Source organism: Balaenoptera acutorostrata, chromosome X (assembly GCF_949987535.1).
Source record: "Balaenoptera acutorostrata chromosome X, mBalAcu1.1, whole genome shotgun sequence".
NCBI classification, from domain to species: domain Eukaryota; kingdom Metazoa; phylum Chordata; class Mammalia; order Artiodactyla; family Balaenopteridae; genus Balaenoptera; species Balaenoptera acutorostrata.
In genome coordinates, this window is record NC_080085.1 from 115,257,796 (window position 1) to 115,275,463 (window position 17,668).

A 17,668-nucleotide genomic window follows, 5' to 3' on the forward strand; every position below is an offset into this window, starting at 1 on the left:
TCACTCAAACAGCAACAGTCTCTGAGGGATTTTTCTCTTTAACTCTTCCTCATCTCGAACTCTAGGCAGTGTCTCCTCAGTTCCGTTAAAAGTAAACCTCTTCCCCTTCACCAGGCGAATTTTAATAAGTTGCGCATTTTGAACAGTTCCACACTCCCCTGGCGTCTTAGTCTGACGAGGTACAGCAGGAGCGCTCCACATGTGAGGGATAAAGGGGCACTGTGACTGGCAGGCATGGCTCTCTGACTTGTGCACGGCTCCAAAGCACTGGCTAAAACCCATGGGGGGATAAACAACAGAAGCATCTGTTTCCAGGTTTGTTCCTTGGGCTGGAGGAGGGGGAGCAGGGAAAGCAGGTTGTTTAGAGAACAATTTACGGTTACAATTTCAATGGCTGATTACTTGATTTCTTAATCCAACTCCTAATCACAGATCAAACACGGGTTCCAATAATGAAGTAATTTTAGGCATGATTACAAACAGTCTCCTACTGAAGGCTTTTGCCTTGGAACAAGGAGCTCTCACCCCATGCTCAGCGTAACACAGATCAGGGACAAGTGATGGGATTGCAGCATCGACCCACCCCATTCTACCCTCCGGACTCTTGAGCTATTATTATCTTTGGACAAAATGGCTATTTCGCCCCTCCCTTGCTGGATCGCTTCAGAGGGCACCCTACTGCCTACCAATCCAGGTCTGCATCTCAGCCTGGCTTCCAAGACCCTCCATGATGAAACCCAGCCTCACACATCTTCTACTAAAGGCCACACCACTGTCCTTTCCAGATCCTCTACGCTTGTGTTTGCTTCTGGGCCTTTACAAAGCTGCTTCCTCTGCCTGGACCGCCCTGCTCCATCTCATCCTCCCAGCAAACTCCTGCTTCGCTTTAAAAACCTACAGTGGTTGCCTTTTCCTTGGTGTATTCTTCTCCACAGCCCTAGGCAACATCAATCTCTTCCTCTTGGCTCCATTTTGTTCAAATCTGATTATATCGCATTGAATCGTAAGATTTCTCTACACTTTTTATGTCCAGCTTTTGTGGACTGTAGGCTTTTCTGAGGATAAGTGGGCTGTGTTTCATCTTGGCATTTCCCCACCTCCTTTACATACAGGCCGAATGGCCCTCAGCAAATGTTTTCTGAAGGAGTCTGGATGGCATATAAGTGTTTAGTATGCCTTTGATTTATAGCAGAGGGAGTCAGAGAAAAATCCTCTTGTGCAGGACTATGAAATGACCTCAAAGGATGGTAGAGTGACTACCTATTCTGGGCCATACTTGTGATACTGTCTGTCTTCCTGTATAGGTGAATGTCTCACATGATAAGCATGGCAGACACCAGGGCAGCCCCTAGGGGCTGACCCTAGGAATAGGTTACAAATCACAATCACTTTCAGGAACTAGAGGGTTTGAAGTCTGTAACTTGGACATTTGCAGGCTGACCTGGCTTCAGGGCAATGATAGAAATGAGAGCAGTGTCTTGCCGAGACTTACAGCCATTGCCTTAGAGGTTCCTGTAAGCCCACGCTGCAGAAGTGACCTTCACTTACTCCGCAGACAGCAAAGAAGGATGGCATTCACTGTTGGTGTCAACAGGCTCTAGGAATAAAGGGTTTCAGGGAAGGCCAAGGTTCTCTAACTGGTGTTTAGGGAAGGAGCTCAGAGGGCAGAGCCTGAAAGGAGCAGCAGTGTATAAACAGAAAGGCCATGCTATGCTTGTACTTTGAACTTCAGCACCACTGGTAAATGAAGGAGGGGAGATAAAGAAGGCGAAGGCTGAACCCAATTAAAATCATTGGAGGAATCTACATTAAATGTATTTTTTTACCACCAGCTGAGTGTAAACTATATGAACACTGCTAAAAACATTAAGATTTTGCTTAACCCCAAGGATAGCTTTTGAGTTTAAATAACTCTTCCAGTGTCTCTAAAAGAGGGATTTTAAAAGGAAAGTGAGCTAGTTAGTACACAAGCAGAGATTGTCTTACCTCCTTAAGAGACCGAAGATGATCTCAGCCTCTACCTGCCCATCCCCGTGTGCCCCGAAAACCTCTAAGTCACGTGTTTAACACCACATCACGTGTCAGTACCCAGGGAATGGGTCCACAATGAATGGACAGGTGTTATTTTACAACCATGTTCCCTGAAGAAAACTGACGCAGCCATCACAACATTCATTTAATGTGTTTTAATGTAATCGGTTGTTTAAAAATAAGACTCCTGCCTTCATTCCACAAATATTGACTGAAAACCTACTGGGTTTCAGGCACTAGGCCGGACACTGGAGACACGAGGATGAATGAGACAACAGCGCTGAACTCCACAGCACACAGTCTAGTAAGGGATGCAGGTGGTTAGAAAATAACCCATCTCCTCTTCCACCATTTGACTGAGCTGCTCTCTTAAGAGATCATCAGTGATGGCCTGCTGGCCAAGTCTAGTGACCTCTTTTTAAGAATCAGCCTTCTTGGCAATCTTACTCCTGTGACATCTGAGGAAAGACCTGATTGAATTTAAACACCAAGCCCTGCAAATATCTAGAGGAAGAGCTTTCCAGGCAGAGACAGGAACAAGTGCAAAGGCCCTGAGGTAGCAGCAGGCCTGGTATGTTTAAAGTGAAGCAAGGAGACGGGTGTGATTAGAGAAGGATGGGCACAGGAAAGAGCAATAAAATATGAAGTCAGTGAGAAAACAGGGGCCAGGCTATGCAGGCCTTTGCAGGCCATGGGGAGGCCTCAGTCTTGTATTCTTTGTGAGATGAAGTGCCACTACAGGATTTTGAACAAAGGAGTGACAAAACCTGAATTAACATTTTCAAAGGATCTTGATTTCAGCTTGACTGCCGCGTGGAGAACAGGCTGTAAGGGAGCAATGGTGGAAGCCAGGGAACCAGGCTTTGACAGTGACCCATGTAAGAAACGATGGTGGCTTGCTATGGAAAACAGTATGGACGTTCCTTAAAAACCTAAAAAGAGAGTTGATCTCACCATATGATCCAGCAATCCCACGCCTGGGCATATATCTGGAAAAGACAAAAACTCTAATTCGAAAAGATACAGGTACCCCAGTGTTCACAGCAGCACTATTTACAATAGCCAAGACATAGAAGCAACCTAAATGTCCATTGACAGAGGAATGGCTAAAGAAGATGTGATATATATATATGTGTGTGTGTATGAATATTACTCAGCGATAAAAAAGAATGAAATATTGCCATTTGCAGCAACATGGGTGGACCTAGAGATTGTCATACCGAGTGAAGTCAGTCAGTCACAGAAAGACAAATATCATATGATATCACTTATATGTGTAATCTAAAAAAGTGATACAAATGAACTTATTTACAAAACAGAAATAGATTCACAGACACAGAAAACAAACTTATGGTTACCAAAGGGGAAAGGGGGTCAGGGAGGGATAAATTAGGAGTCTGGGATTGACAGATACACACTACTATATATAAAGTAGATAAATAGCAAGGACCTACTGTATAGCACAGGGAACTGTATTCAATATCTTGTAATAACCTATAATGGAAAAGAATCTGACAAAGAACAGATATATATGTATGTATGAATGTATGTATAACTGAATCACTTTGCTGTACACCTGAAACTAACACAACATTGTAAATCAATCATACTTCAGTTTAAATAAATAAAAAGAAATGGTGTCTTGGAAGAAGATGGCAGAGGAGATGGTGGTGAGGGAGGTCAGATTCCAGATATATTCTGAAGGCAGAGTAGGCAGAATTTGCTAACGGATTAGACGTGGCCTGGGAGAGAAAAAGACACATGAAAGATACTCTGAGGACTTGGGGGAGTAGAGGTGCCATTCACTGAGGTGGGAAAGATTGTTAGAGCAACAAGTTTCGGGGGAAAGTCAGGAGTTTGTTTTGGGGCAGGTGAAGTTTGCGATACCAGTTAAGCTTCCAGTGGCAATTGGGGCTGAGAAGTTGGCTCTACGAGTCTGGAGACCAGGGGAGAGTTCAGGCCGGCGATGCACATGGAAGCCAAGCCTGTCCCCAGCCTTCCAGCGTCCTCTCCAAGCAAGCTCCACGTGCCTCGACTGACGTCCTCAGCCACGTAGTGTAAGAACAACCTTGCCTGAAGCCAGCCTGGCCTCCTCACGCATCTTGCTCACCACCCTGGCCTTTGTTCTCAGGACTCGTTTGGCCTGATAAAGCGGGAGTTCTAGTGATGGCAAAAGCTGCTTAAGAAAGTACGATATTGATGGGTGCGATGTAGATCCTGTTTCCCTGACGAGCTATCTTTCACTGAAGAAACACATTATTGATGAAGTTTCTTTTCTTCTACCACGTACAAGCATCAGAATATGAAGATCTGGATAACTTCAGAATGGAGTCTTAGGCGCCACAGAGAGACCAACATTCAATCAAATTCATCTGGAGGGGGACCTACCATCAGGCCATGCACCCTCAAGTTAAGCTCTTATGCTATTTTTGTGAAGCTAGCAGACGCATCTCTGCAGTCTGTCTGTCTGTTTGCACACCTGTCTGTGTATATTTTCTACCTACCCACCTGCCTGGCCTTTTCATTTCCTTAGCACCCAAAAGTAGAACTAGAGAGTTGGTAAGTTCCATAGAGTCGCCTTCTGGCACAACCCCTCATTTTACAGATGGAGAAACCGAGGCCCAAAGAGAAGTGACTGAACCAAGGTCTCAGAGTGATTTTAACAGCAGAATTGGAATGTTAATCCTAAGTTGGCTGATTTTCAATTCTTGGTCTTTTTGTCCATCTCTGACTCAGCCTCTTGCTGCTTTGTTCATCTTCCTTTCTTTTTTAAAAAAAAGTTTTTTTAATTGAAGTATAATTGATTTACAACGTTGTGTTAATCACAGCGAAGTGATTCAGTTATTCACATATCCTGTGATAAACCATAATGGAAAAGAATATAAAAAAATTAAAAAATAAATTTTACAAAACGTCTTCCTTTCTTTATCTCTGCATTTCTGCTCCTCTCTCCGTCTTTGTCTCTGTGTCTGGTACACACAAGCCTTGGGAAATTAATCTTGGTTTGGCACGTGCCTTACTTTTGCAACATTTTCTCACAAATGCTCACATCCCTATAACATAAATACTTCGTCAACCCCCATTAATTTACTGCATTGTCTCAGCTCCAAGCTTTGGTCATGTCTTGGTAATATCTCCTCTTGCTAAAAAGGCCAAACTAAGCACCTTTATTATTCCACAGATGTTGCTTTCACCTGTGGGATTATTATAACTCAGAAATATCTCAAGGCTAGTTACTTGAATTAATTTTTATGATACCTCTTCTACCCCCAAGTTGACCCTGACCTTAGAGTATTTAAAATATTGTGCATATTTCCCCATGGCAAATCGAGAATCCACTTTTAATTTGATCCATACTTTTCCAGTGTAACTTGTTGATAGTTAAAAAAAAAGAAAGAATATTGCTTGCTTTTTCATCCCCAATTTAAAAATAACACTATAATCTATTGCATATTATACACAAAACAGCTTTCAACTTGAAAAGTCACAAAAACAGAGAGAATACTCTCTAGAGGTTTCACAAATCCTGGAGAATGTGACTTGCCACTTTCTGTTTTCTTTGAATTTATATGAGAAAGGAAATGAGCATATTTCTTTGTGACGGATATGGTTTCCAGTTGTTGTCTGTTTTAGATTATAAGCTCCCAGAAGACAGGGCTGTCTTAATCCTCTGCTCAGTGGCTATTTAGTGTTTGATGTAAACAGGCAATGAATCTGCTTTTGCCTCAGTTGCAGTTGCTGCTAGAAATGGAGCTGGTGTTGCAAAAAGAAAAAAAAAGAAAATCAAGGCTGGCTTCTCACAACAGGTCAGCTGAGGGTTACTCTGACCCAGTCTGATTCTGCATTCAAGGACAAACTCTAGAATATTCCTTATAAACTCCACTTATTTTGAAGCTAGATTTCACAATTCTACCTGCCTTTAAAAATTGGCAAATAGATTTTGTAAAATTGAAGTATAGTTGATTTACAATGTTGTGTTAGTTTCAGGTGTACAGCAAAATGATTCAGTTATATGTACATATATATCTATTTTTTTCAGATTCTTTTCCCTTATAGGTTATTACAAAAGTAGAGTTCCCTGTGCTATAGAGTAGGTCCTTGTTGGTTATCTATTTTATATATAGTAGTGTGTATATGTCAGTCCCAAACTCCAATATGCATGCAGGTGAATCATACCAAGGCTGCAAAGAGATTTATTTCAGGTAAAGAACATGAGCATACCTGCTCCATCACTTGCTCTCATAGAATAGTTCCCTCAGTCGCTTCTGACCCAATAGCCTCAACCTAGCACAGACTCTTTAAGGTACTAACTGTGTACCTTTATATTAGCATATGCGCCATATTCCGTCACACATTTATTCCTGTCTCCCCAATTCGACTGGGCGCACCATAAAGGCAGCATCTCTCTCTGATTCACCTTTGTGCCCTCAGTGCCTGGCACAGTGTCTGGCAGAGCAGTTGCTCAAGTAGACACCCCCAGAGCAGATCAATGCTTTTCAAAGTGGGGGGGCTAAAATGACACTAAAGATGCAATTAAATGGCAATCATTGGCTTCCTCCCATTTTACAAAACCATCTTTATTAGCCCCCTTTACTGAGGACACAATCAAGATTTCTAGAACACATGGAATCACTAAAGAGAAGTGGACACCACTTACGTTAGCCCAGGAAGGAGCACACAAAGGGTTTTCGGTTCTTCTATCATGGCTTCCTCCATCCGTTCATCTTAACATTGTTGCTTATAAACATTTTCTTTTTTCCTACACTCAAATTGATATATCTCATCAAAATGGTATATTAGCATTCTACAGATTTATTTGATACAAAATAGCATACGTGAAATTTCATTTTATTGGGACTAATAAAATGAAAGGACTAAATTATAAGCTGTCATCACCAAATTTCATGCATTACAGCTGTATTACATAGTATGAAATATCTCAATATTTATTTTATATCCCACTCCCAATCCTAGGATAATTTTTACCAACACAATAGTTAAAGTCATTTGCCAATGATGACAAGGATTAACCAGAATAAAAGAGAAGCAGGGAAATAGAGACAGTGCTATTGATAGCGAAATATGCCTAAATAATCATTGAAGGACAGTACCCATTGCTTGACTCCTTTCACTGCATTTAAAAACAAAGAAGTCGGGCTTCCCTGGTGGCGCAGTGGTTGAGAATCTGCCTGCTAATGCGGGAGACACGGGTTCGAGCCCTGGTCTGGGAAGATCCCACATGCCACGGAGCAGCTGGGCCTGTGAGCCACAGCTGCTGAGCCTGCGCGTCTGGAGCCTGTGCCCCGCAACGGGAGGGGCCGCGATAGTGAAAGGCCCGCGCACCGCGATGAAGAGCGGTCCCCGCACCGCGATGAGGGGTGGCCCCCACTTGCCGCAACTGGAGAAAGCCCTCGCACGAACCGAAGATCCAGCACAGCCAAAAATAAATAAATAAATAAATAAAATTAAAAAAAAAAAAAAACAAAAAAACAAAGAAGTGTATAGCACTACTAAGCACAGAATGTATTTTTATTGGCACTCAAAAAATATTACATTAAGTACATATAACCCTCATTTGGGACCAAAACTATTATCCATCGATTTGATCTTCCATATGATACCGGGCTCCATGTCATTTTTGATGTTTCCAAAAATCATGTCCACCCACAAAGGATAAAATTTGTCCCCACTGAGTTTATTCCAAAGACGACCCATTCCCTATCTAGCACTCTGCTTCTTTCTTTCATAACGCCTATCACAATCTGGACATGCTTTATTGACTTGCTTACTTTGGATGGTCTGTATCCATCACCAGAATGTAAACTCCCTGAGAGCTTTACCTGTCTTATTCAACTGTCAAATCCCCAGCACTAAGAACAGTGCTGGCTTATGGGAGGTGCTCAATAAATATCTCTGTAATGATTGAACAAGTTAATTACAAATAAATCTTCAACTACAATACTAGACAATCACCAAGCTGGAGGTCCCCTCCTGGCTCCCCCAAATCTACTGATGGCCATCACCTGTTTCCTTCAGTCTCAATATGACTGAGCACCAACCACATCTGATTGCAGGCCATGAAAAGAAGTGAACAAGAGTGCCTATTGCCAAGAGGTGAAACACCTCTTCCATGAGAAGAGGAAATCAGAGTTCTTGTGCTTGAGATTGTTGTAGGACAGAAGGTTGAGAAAGAGGACCATCCCCTAGTGATTCTGCTTTCACTCTGCACTCAGATTAGAAATGCAGTGCTCTAGTACTCACGTTCATGTAGACTGAATTTAAAGTCTACCTCAAGAGTATTATTTTATTTATAAATATTTTACTAGCATTGTAAAATAGACACTGAAGGTGCTCATATAGAAAGGAATAAATGAGGCTTACGGAACTTTCCGGGTGGATGGCTTAACATGAGGTTTTACGATCACCGAGTATTAAACCACATGGCTCTTCAATGATATAACATTGTATGGTTTTCAGGGAATCTTCATTCAAAGCTCCTATCCTCTCATCCTATTTCATTTTCTCAAAAAACATACCAGCATTTATAACTAATTAATTTTTTTTACAAAGTATCTTCCTCAAAGTATTGTCTTTTTTTTTTTTAATAAATTTATTTATTTATTTTTGGCTGTGTTGGGTCTTCATTTCTGTACGAGGGCTTTCTCTAGTTGCGGCGAGCGGGGGCCACTCTTCATCGCGGTGTGCGGACCTCTCACTGTCGCGGCCTCTCCCGTTGCGGAGCACAGGCTCCAGACACGCAGGCTCAGTAGTTGTGGCTCACGGGCTTAGTTGCTCCGCAGCATGTGGGATCTTCCCAGACCAGGGCTCGAACCCGTGTCCCCTGCACTGGCAGGCAGATTCTTAACCACTGCGCCACCAGGGAAGCCCTATAACTAATTAATTTTTTGAGGTTCTCTTAGTTTATTTCACCCTTATGAATTTCAGAAAACCCTCAGTGTTTCCCACATAACCAGAAATTGTCTCATTAATTAGTCGAGAAAGGTTATTTGAGCAAAAGAATATCACAGTGACCATTTTCCCCTGCATAGGTTCGGAAGGTAGGCTATGGTCTAAAAGGTGTTCGTGAAAGCATCACATAATGATCATTTCTTCCCTGTAGCTTTTATTCCTTTTCATGCAAACAAGCTGTAATGGGCTTAAGAAACTCTTTATTTTGCCTCATGCATCATCTGTGACATTGTCAAACCAATTCATATGAAAAAATCAGAGGAAGACTATGCAAGGCTCCTCAGAAAGTCTTATGCACATTTACATTTTAATATAGGAACAATCAGTAAAGGCCACTAAAAGGCCCACGTATGCCCGTTTAGAATGACTCTGACATTCCACAGTTGTACATGAGCAGCTTTCTTTTAGGGCTCCCGAAAAATGAACAAGAATTCCCAGAGAAGAGGAGGTAAACTGTGCCCCGTGGCAAGCAGAAATAAAGTTGGAAATTGTAAAAGCCCTGAGAAAAAGACCAATGTGCAACCAAAATGCCTTTTACACATGGTGTCTGGCATACCCAGGGCCCAAATCATGAAAGTTGAAAAGTTTTCAAACTGCATCAGGCCTTGACGAAGCCCCTTTATAATTCCAGTGTCTGCTGATAAGGCGATGCTGAGCTGTCCGGAAAATCAACGGAGCAAATTGGATGGGCAGCCAATGAAGGTGAAGGGACAGGAAGCCCCATGGTGCCACTGTGACAGTCATTTTTTTTTCCTAGGTGCAATTTTAGGATTTCAAAGAAGGCTATTTGCCAAATAGGAAATATTTCAACTCTGGAAGGGGAACAGAAATAATCTAGTAATTTCTACCTTGTGAAATAGTGTTCTCCATTTTACGTGCTCATAAGATCTCCTATGATATATAGTTGTACCACGAATGCTCTGGACAAGACAGTGAGACCAAACTAATGGAAAATATTGCACACACACACACAAAAACCATCTAGAAGAGTGAAATAGAAAGACAAGGCAGAGGCAACAAACACCTGGAAAAGGATTCAAGGTACTGAGAACCTAAAATAAAAGACATTTAAATCTTTTGATGGAGAAAGGGCTAGAGCTGTAATTAAGAGTGAGCATTAAAGAAATGATGTATACACTTAACCGTGGAGCCCCAGTCTATAGCCACGATTCTCCCTGTCTTCATTTACTTCAACTGAATCTTGAATTTTAGGCTCTATTTCCAATCCAGCTACTCTCTCTTCTCTGTGACCCTGGACTATCAGCTGGCCCCAAACCCTCCAAAATAAATGCACTTTACCTATTCCTAAGGAATTTTGCCCCCTTTCATTGATAAACTTCTGTGAGAATAATGAATTACCAGTGCTGTGAACAGAAGTAGCACCCAGAATTAAACAGCAAAAGCAAGCAAACAAGCAAACAAGATTCCCAGGTAGCATAGGTAATTCCAAATCAAGGCACCGGACGGGATGCAGTTGACCTGGATTCTTGTTCTGAGTCTGCCACAAACTAGCTGTGTGTACTTAGATAAGTCACTGTCTTGGTGGGTATCTATTTCTTCACCTGCACAACATAACAACCTTTCAATGAGAGCCATACAGGAACTCCCTGTGCTATCTCCCTCACCTCTTTCCATAAGCCCTATTCTTCTTCAATGTCAAGATCCTGTGACGGTAAATCAGAGATGCACTTCTTTGGAGTTTCCAAACCCTCTTGGATCTTCTTCTTCGGACTCCCTGACCACAAAATCAAGCCCAACTTTTCTCTGGACTTTCAGAAGACTGAATTCCTAAAATCTAGTCATGGAGCTGATTCTTGTGTTTAGAACATGGCGAGTATCTGAATAATAAGTGGAATAGTAGCAACATAGAAGGGAGTTGCCAGTGTACTTCAGATGTTGGTGACTTTCTATCTCTTCCACCTTCTCCAAACCCACGCTTCCTGCTTCCCCATCTTCTCCCACAAAGCCCAGTGCAGCAAACGTAGGGAAGGTGTGGGGAAGTTAGGGAAGGCAAGCTTTCCAACTCCTACTTTAGTTCCTAACTGGGCTTTGGCTAGGTGCTGAGGCAGACAGCACAGCCATGGCTGCAAGAATCCTGAGTGGCCCTCTAAGAGTTAAGATGCTTTTTTTGGCACCTAACACACTAGTGGGCAACACCTATGCCATGTCATTTTGAAGCCGACTTAGAACGCTTTCCTCCGTTTTAGTGGCATTTGGTTCTTTTTGAAGATTTCCTGTGGGCAAGCTGAAAAGACAGTGAATTTTCAGATATTCACAGATAAGAAGTTGACAGTTACGTTTGTGGTGTTGAATTGCTGCCCTCGCTGGCGGAGGTTAAAACAAGAAGCAACGTTTTAACTTCTTGTGACATTTACAAGAATTGCAAAGCTGGCTTTTGCTGGAAAACTTATGCTTAATCTACGCAGTTCTGATACACTGGAAAATGTTCCTACACATCCACTTTACAAAATTAAACAGAATGTTGGAAAGAGATCTTGGCCCACGTCTCTGAAAACAACTAATTATACCACTTTAGGGCTAGAAAGAACCTAGGGATCATCTACTTGGAACACTGGTTTTATAGACGAAGAAACAGGCTCAGAGAAAGGAAGTGCTACATCTAAGGTCGTATAGCAGGGAGACCCTTGTCTTCTGATCCTCAAACCGGGGCTCTTCCCACCACAGAAGTGGGCAAAACCAAACGCCACCACAATTACTAACCTTTCATGCCTGTGTTTTTCTTTCAACGGGTAGTTTGTCTTGAGTAACAAAAATGCCGTGAGTAATCAAGTAAAATATCCCTAAGGGTTAGTAGGTCTATTTACACTCTATGACAGGGAAGTGGGTTAATCTGCCGAATTCTAATGCTGACAAAGATAAGAAAAGTATGGAACAGAAGTTTAACAGGGAGCATACTTTGGGTTATACTTCAGGACTAGCTAAGGGGAGGTGGTCCTAATGATAGAGCGGCCAGGATAAGCAAAATTAGAATTGGTACTGAAGCCAGGAAAGTACGAAATAGAGGGAACCAAAGGGCCCCTACAAAGTGTTGGTGAAATCTGTACAAAACCAATAAAACAAAGAGCAAGATTCACCTTGATCACACTGCACCCATCCAGTCACTCTCTGTCCACTTTTTTTTTTTTTTTTAATTTTTAGCTGCGTTGGGTCTTCGTTGCGGTGTGCGGGCTTCTCATTGTGGTGGCTTCTCTTGTTGCGGAGCACGGGCTCTAGGCGCACGGACTTCAGTAGTTGTGGCTCACAGGCTCTAGAGTGCAGGCTCAGTAGTTGTGGCGCACGGGCTTAGTTGCTCCGCGGCACGTGGGATCTTCCTGGGCCAGGGCTCGAACCCGTGTCCCTTGCATTGGCAGGCGGATTCCTAACCACTGCGCCACCAGGGAAGTGCCCTCTCTGTCCACTTTTGTTTTATTTTTTTCATGACATTTATCACTCTCTGAGATTAGCTTGTATATGTGTTTATTTTCCGTCTCCCTCCAGCACGTGAGCATGTGAGTGTGCGCGCTCGCACACATACACCCAACATGCCCTTTAAGACACACAAGAACAGGGACCTCGCCTGTCTTATTGTCCCCAATGCCTAGAACAGTGCCTGGAACATAGTAAGTGCTCAGTGGATATGTTTTGAATGAATAAATTTGAGAAAGGTAAAAAAAGTTAGACTACAATTGAGGCAAACTGTGAGAATAAACACATCCAAGACTATAAATTCAAGGATGTTTTTATTATTCTTACTTCCAGTTAAAATAAGAGAAGTAGGACTTCCCTGCTGGTGCAGTGGTTAAGAATCTGCCTGCCAACGCAGGGGACACGGGTTCGATCCCTGGTCCAGGAAGATCCCACACGCCGTGGAGCAACTAAGCCTGCGAGCCACAACCACCGAAGCCTGTGTGCCTAGAGCCTGGGCTCTGCAACAAGAGAAGCCACCGCAATGAGAAGCCCACGCACCGCAGTGAAGAGTAGCCCCTGCTCGACACAACCAGAGAAAGCCCACGTGCAGCAACGAAGACTCAATGCAGCCAAAAATAAATAAATAAAATAAATAAATTTTAAAAAAAAGAATAAGAGAAGTACATCAAGGTCTCTAACTCATTTAGGGCAAGAGGAATAGGAACGCTGGTCAATATGTGCACCATTATTAGGACAGCTTTTGTGCCACGAAGGTCCTGAAGGGGGTGCTGGCACAGTAAACGGGGAGTGGCGCCATCTACAGATCCATAGCAGGACTTTGGGGCATCAAGTTTGGTTTTCAAGATTACAAATGCAATGAGGGATCTTTGGGACCTGAGAGTAACCTTGAAGGAGACTTTGAAATTGACAGCTGTGTCCGAGAACACTTGGATTTAAGACTTGCAAACAAAGGGCCATGCCAAATTTCTAAAAAGGAAGCCGGGGTGCACCCAGGAAGGCAAGGAACTCACCCAGTTTTCTAGACCATTACAATTTGGAGGGTCTGATGACCTCCGCATATTCCATAGGGCAGTAATTCAACTGGGAGGGATTGTACTTAATTTTGGGAAGGAGGAGAATAAGGTCACCCTCCTTCAAAAGGAATATTGTCCCCTCTGCTAATGCTATAAGCTAGGTCTGCAGTTTCTGTAAGAATAGCTCATTTACAAAGAATTCTCCTAACAATACTATACACATTAACCAAGATTTGTCTATCCCTTTGCTCTAAGTTTTAGGTTAGATGTAATCATTCTTACTCTGGCCTGAAACACCGCGAGCCAACTTGAAATGTAAAATCCCAAAGTAATTCAATATTTGCTAAACTTAAAGGAAGTAATCAATTTCTAATTCGAATTTATGCACATTCTTTTCCCACTTTAGCACTGTCTTTATTTCCCTTAAGTTCCTCTTTGGTCATTACGATTTTCAGCAAGGTTGTAGTCATTGAATAACCTGTCACACACTGCAGATATTTTGAGACCAAATTAAACTCTCAATGTACTTGCATATAACTAAAGAAAACTGTATTAGACACTTCAGGACAAAGACCCTGTGTGTTCTGTATTGACAGCCTGTTTCTCCACAGAGAGCGTGGCGTCTAGTAGGTGTCCAGTAAATATTCGCAGAATAAATGAAAGAAAAACATCTATCTCCCCTCTGATAGAATTATTTTCACACATTCAAAATCTCAGGTATATCTGACCAGGCACGTGTGTATGTGTCTATTCCCACGTGCTCATCCTTCAGGATGAAGACATTATCCGTCCTCTGGGCGTGTATGTTTGTATAACAAAACACCGAAGCAAGATTCACCATACAAACTGTCCCAAGAAAGATCATTTTAATTAACATTTCCTCAAATATACCAACATTCCAGCACCTAAAAACTGATCTCGACTTTCATTTAGGCGAGCTGTTCCCTCTTCCCTAGAAAACATACACCTTTGAAAGTTTCCATTGCCAATTTATATCTCCAGTTCATAACAGAAATTCACAGTTAACTTGTCATGCTTTCCCTGGAAAGCTCGGTTTAAACCACTTTCCTAACTCAGACTACTTTTACTTCTGCTCAGACGACCGCCCGTGACTCTTAATACTTCTTGAAGCTAGATTCCCCCATCTGTATTCCTGAGGCAGGATGACAAAAGCCAGACTACACTTCAGCCTCCTAGGATGTCCTGCCCTGGAGATGCTCAGCAGGCAACTGGAAATTGGAGTTAGCCTGGAGCTCCGGAATAAGTTAAGAATTAGAGAGGTCAATTTGGGAATCATTAGTGTAGAGGTGAAAGGTGAAGCTATGTCAGGAGATGAAATTACCCAGAATGAGAACATAGTAAGAGAAGAGAAGCAGATCAATGACAGGACCTTGGGAATTGCTTCATTGAAAGGGGCGGGGCGGGGCGGGGGGGGGGGGGTGAGGAGGAACGCTGTGTGTGTGTGTGTGTGTGTGTGTGTGTGTGTGTGTGTGTGTGTGTGTAAAAGAGATCCAACAAAGGAAACTTAAGAAGTGTTGAGAAGAAGACAGGAGGTAAACCAAGATAACTGAGGAATGCTTTCAAGCAAGAGAAGATGTGTAAAAGTTCCATAACCTCCAAAGAGTTCAAGAATATTGAAGCCAGAGAGGCCACTGGATTTTGAAACATGGTGGTCACAGATAGCCTTTGGGAAAGCAGTCTTTCGGGTGAACTCTGTGTGCCCATATGCGGATGTGAATAGATGTATGTGCACGTACTCCAAACCACCATAAGATGAAATATTAGTATTGAAGGAGGCTGGTACTGGGTGTCCCAGACAATGGTGGTAATAACCACTACCACTTATTGACTGTTTACTATGTGCCGGGAACAGTGCTAAGCACTTGATATGCCCGATCTCAGTTTAATCCTTGAAACAACTCTATAAGGTGTCTACGTTTTATATGTGAAGAAACAAAGTCCACAGAGGTTAAAGAAATGACTCAAGGTCACACTGCTAGACAGTGGCAGCACCAGGATCAGACCCAAGGGCAGTTTGACTCTAAAAGCCCGTACTCTCAACCACTGAAGTAATACTTCCATATGCTGACCTTAGCGAGGTAATCTGTGCATGAGGGGAAAAGAGCTGATACATTGGTTGAGCGTCTCCTATTGCCAAGGGCTTTGCACAGGACATTGCCTTTCACATATATACCATCAACATCATGGCTATGTTTAGGTAAACTGTATAAAGTCATATTTTTAAAAATCTGATTCACTTTTTTGGAAAAAATAGTTGAAGCTGTATGATTCCAAAACAACCAGTTATAATTCAAATGTATTTACTACAATAGCTCCCAAGGGTTCGAAAGTTAAAAAAAAAAGTGTGGCATCATTGATTTGGTGGTTGTTACTGATATTCAAATTACTGACAAACTCATCTGAAAAGTGAGGGAATTTGACAGGATAATCTTAAAGGCCTCCTCCAGCCTTGACTTTTTATGATTCCCATATGCAGGTCTAATGTCAATAGTTTTAAAGGTATGGAATATGAAATAGAATGTAAATGCAGCACAGAACTGGTTTGTATGGCAGCATCCTTTTATTCCTTAAATTTATAGAGTTTATAGGGCCTACTGTTAAAATATTATAAAAATAGTCTTTGGTTGTTTGTGGCACTGACTGCTAACTTAAGTAGAAGCTTGGAAACTCCATCACAAAACGATACCCTGAAAATCCAGCCAAATAATTTGCTTCCAACCAACTGCAGCCCTGATAATACGGCTGGCTATAGGAAAAAGAGAGAAAGAGAGAGTGGCAAACACCCTGGCAGTTAATGTTTTTGCTGTCTATAGAAAAACAAATGAGGTTCTGGTCTGAAACAATTAGCATCGCTGTTAATTGTGCATGTGTGAAGCAATAATGCAAGGCATTTGGGATGGCTCTCACTGATTGTTCCCTTCTTTCTCTGGATTAGAAAATCCATTCAGGCAACTGAATAACAGCAAGCATTTATGCAAATTGTTAATTATGAGGCAGAGATAATCATAATCTTGTATATTTATAAAAGTGCATGTACAATGGGGATTACCAAATGAATTGTTGCTTTATTATTTTACTAGTGGTCGAAAAACATGCTAGCCTTGCAAATAGCTTTCATACATCATTCAGTCCACCAGAATTAAAAATGGCCCCCATGCATGTTTACCAAAGCCAATTCTTTTCCATCTCACCATCTGTATCCCTCTCTTCCTTTCTCACAAACCAAGAGCAGGTATAAATTAGTCTGATAATAACTTCTGGTCAAGCTGATCAGCCCCATAATAAAAATAAAGAATAAGTCAAGATTTGCTTTGTAACATAGCAAAACTGTTAGAGAGAGATGATTCTGGCATGGAGCAAATTTCAAAACAAAAATAAAACAAAATTCTCAATATTTTCCCTGTGAAAGCCATTATAGGAATAATAGTTAATTGTCCATTATCTTAATGGTCATCCACTCCGTTTTATTTTACAGATGAGGAAGCCAAGGTTCACAGCAGACATAGGACTGGAGCAAAGTCACCCCACTAGTTAGTAGCAATACCTAGTACTCTTGCCACCATGACACATCCAATCTCTGATGCTTAAATGCCCTCCTATACTAATATTGTGTGATTAGCTGTCTATGTGTGTCTATACCATTTATCTCAATGAATTTGAATCTGACGATGGAATTAAACCCTGAATTTACTCTTCTTAGATGTCAAATAAATCCACTGAGGCCCTGATGGGAATATGGAAGCCCAGCTACTGAAAGCCAAACTGGGCATCTAAGATATGGTCGATCTGCTCTATTTTAATGAGAGTCTGCCCTAGTGTAGGAATCCTAAGGCTATAACCTTTGCTCTTCCTAACCTATCTGGCTCGGGAACAAATGATGTAGGTGGGTAGGAGGAGAAAGTAGAGACACTGGTAAACCTTTATGGAGCCAATAAGCCTAGAATAGGCCAAATACGGTACTGGTGAGCAGGATGATCTTAGAAGACCACGTGCCAAGCAACGAGAGCCACGTTTACAAAACGGCTTACAATTCTCACCGCCTCCTCAGCCCTGATGGCAATATGATGTCACAGCTTGTGGCAACAGTCGTTGCCTGGAAAGACACTATTCTGTTGCATTCTCAAAAGCCCCTCCCCCTGACAGTTAGGAACTTTCCTGTGTTTGATTAGATTTGCTCTGCTGTAGAGTTTATGTCACAAAGGCCC

At 42.1% G+C, this 17,668-nt stretch overlaps 1 protein-coding gene across 5 annotated transcripts in view; it reads right to left on the reverse strand.

The window, feature by feature from the left end:
• Positions 1-17,668, reverse strand: part of HS6ST2 (heparan sulfate 6-O-sulfotransferase 2) — a 313,350-nt gene that overhangs the window by 62,111 nt on the left and 233,571 nt on the right. The window lies entirely within an intron of this gene.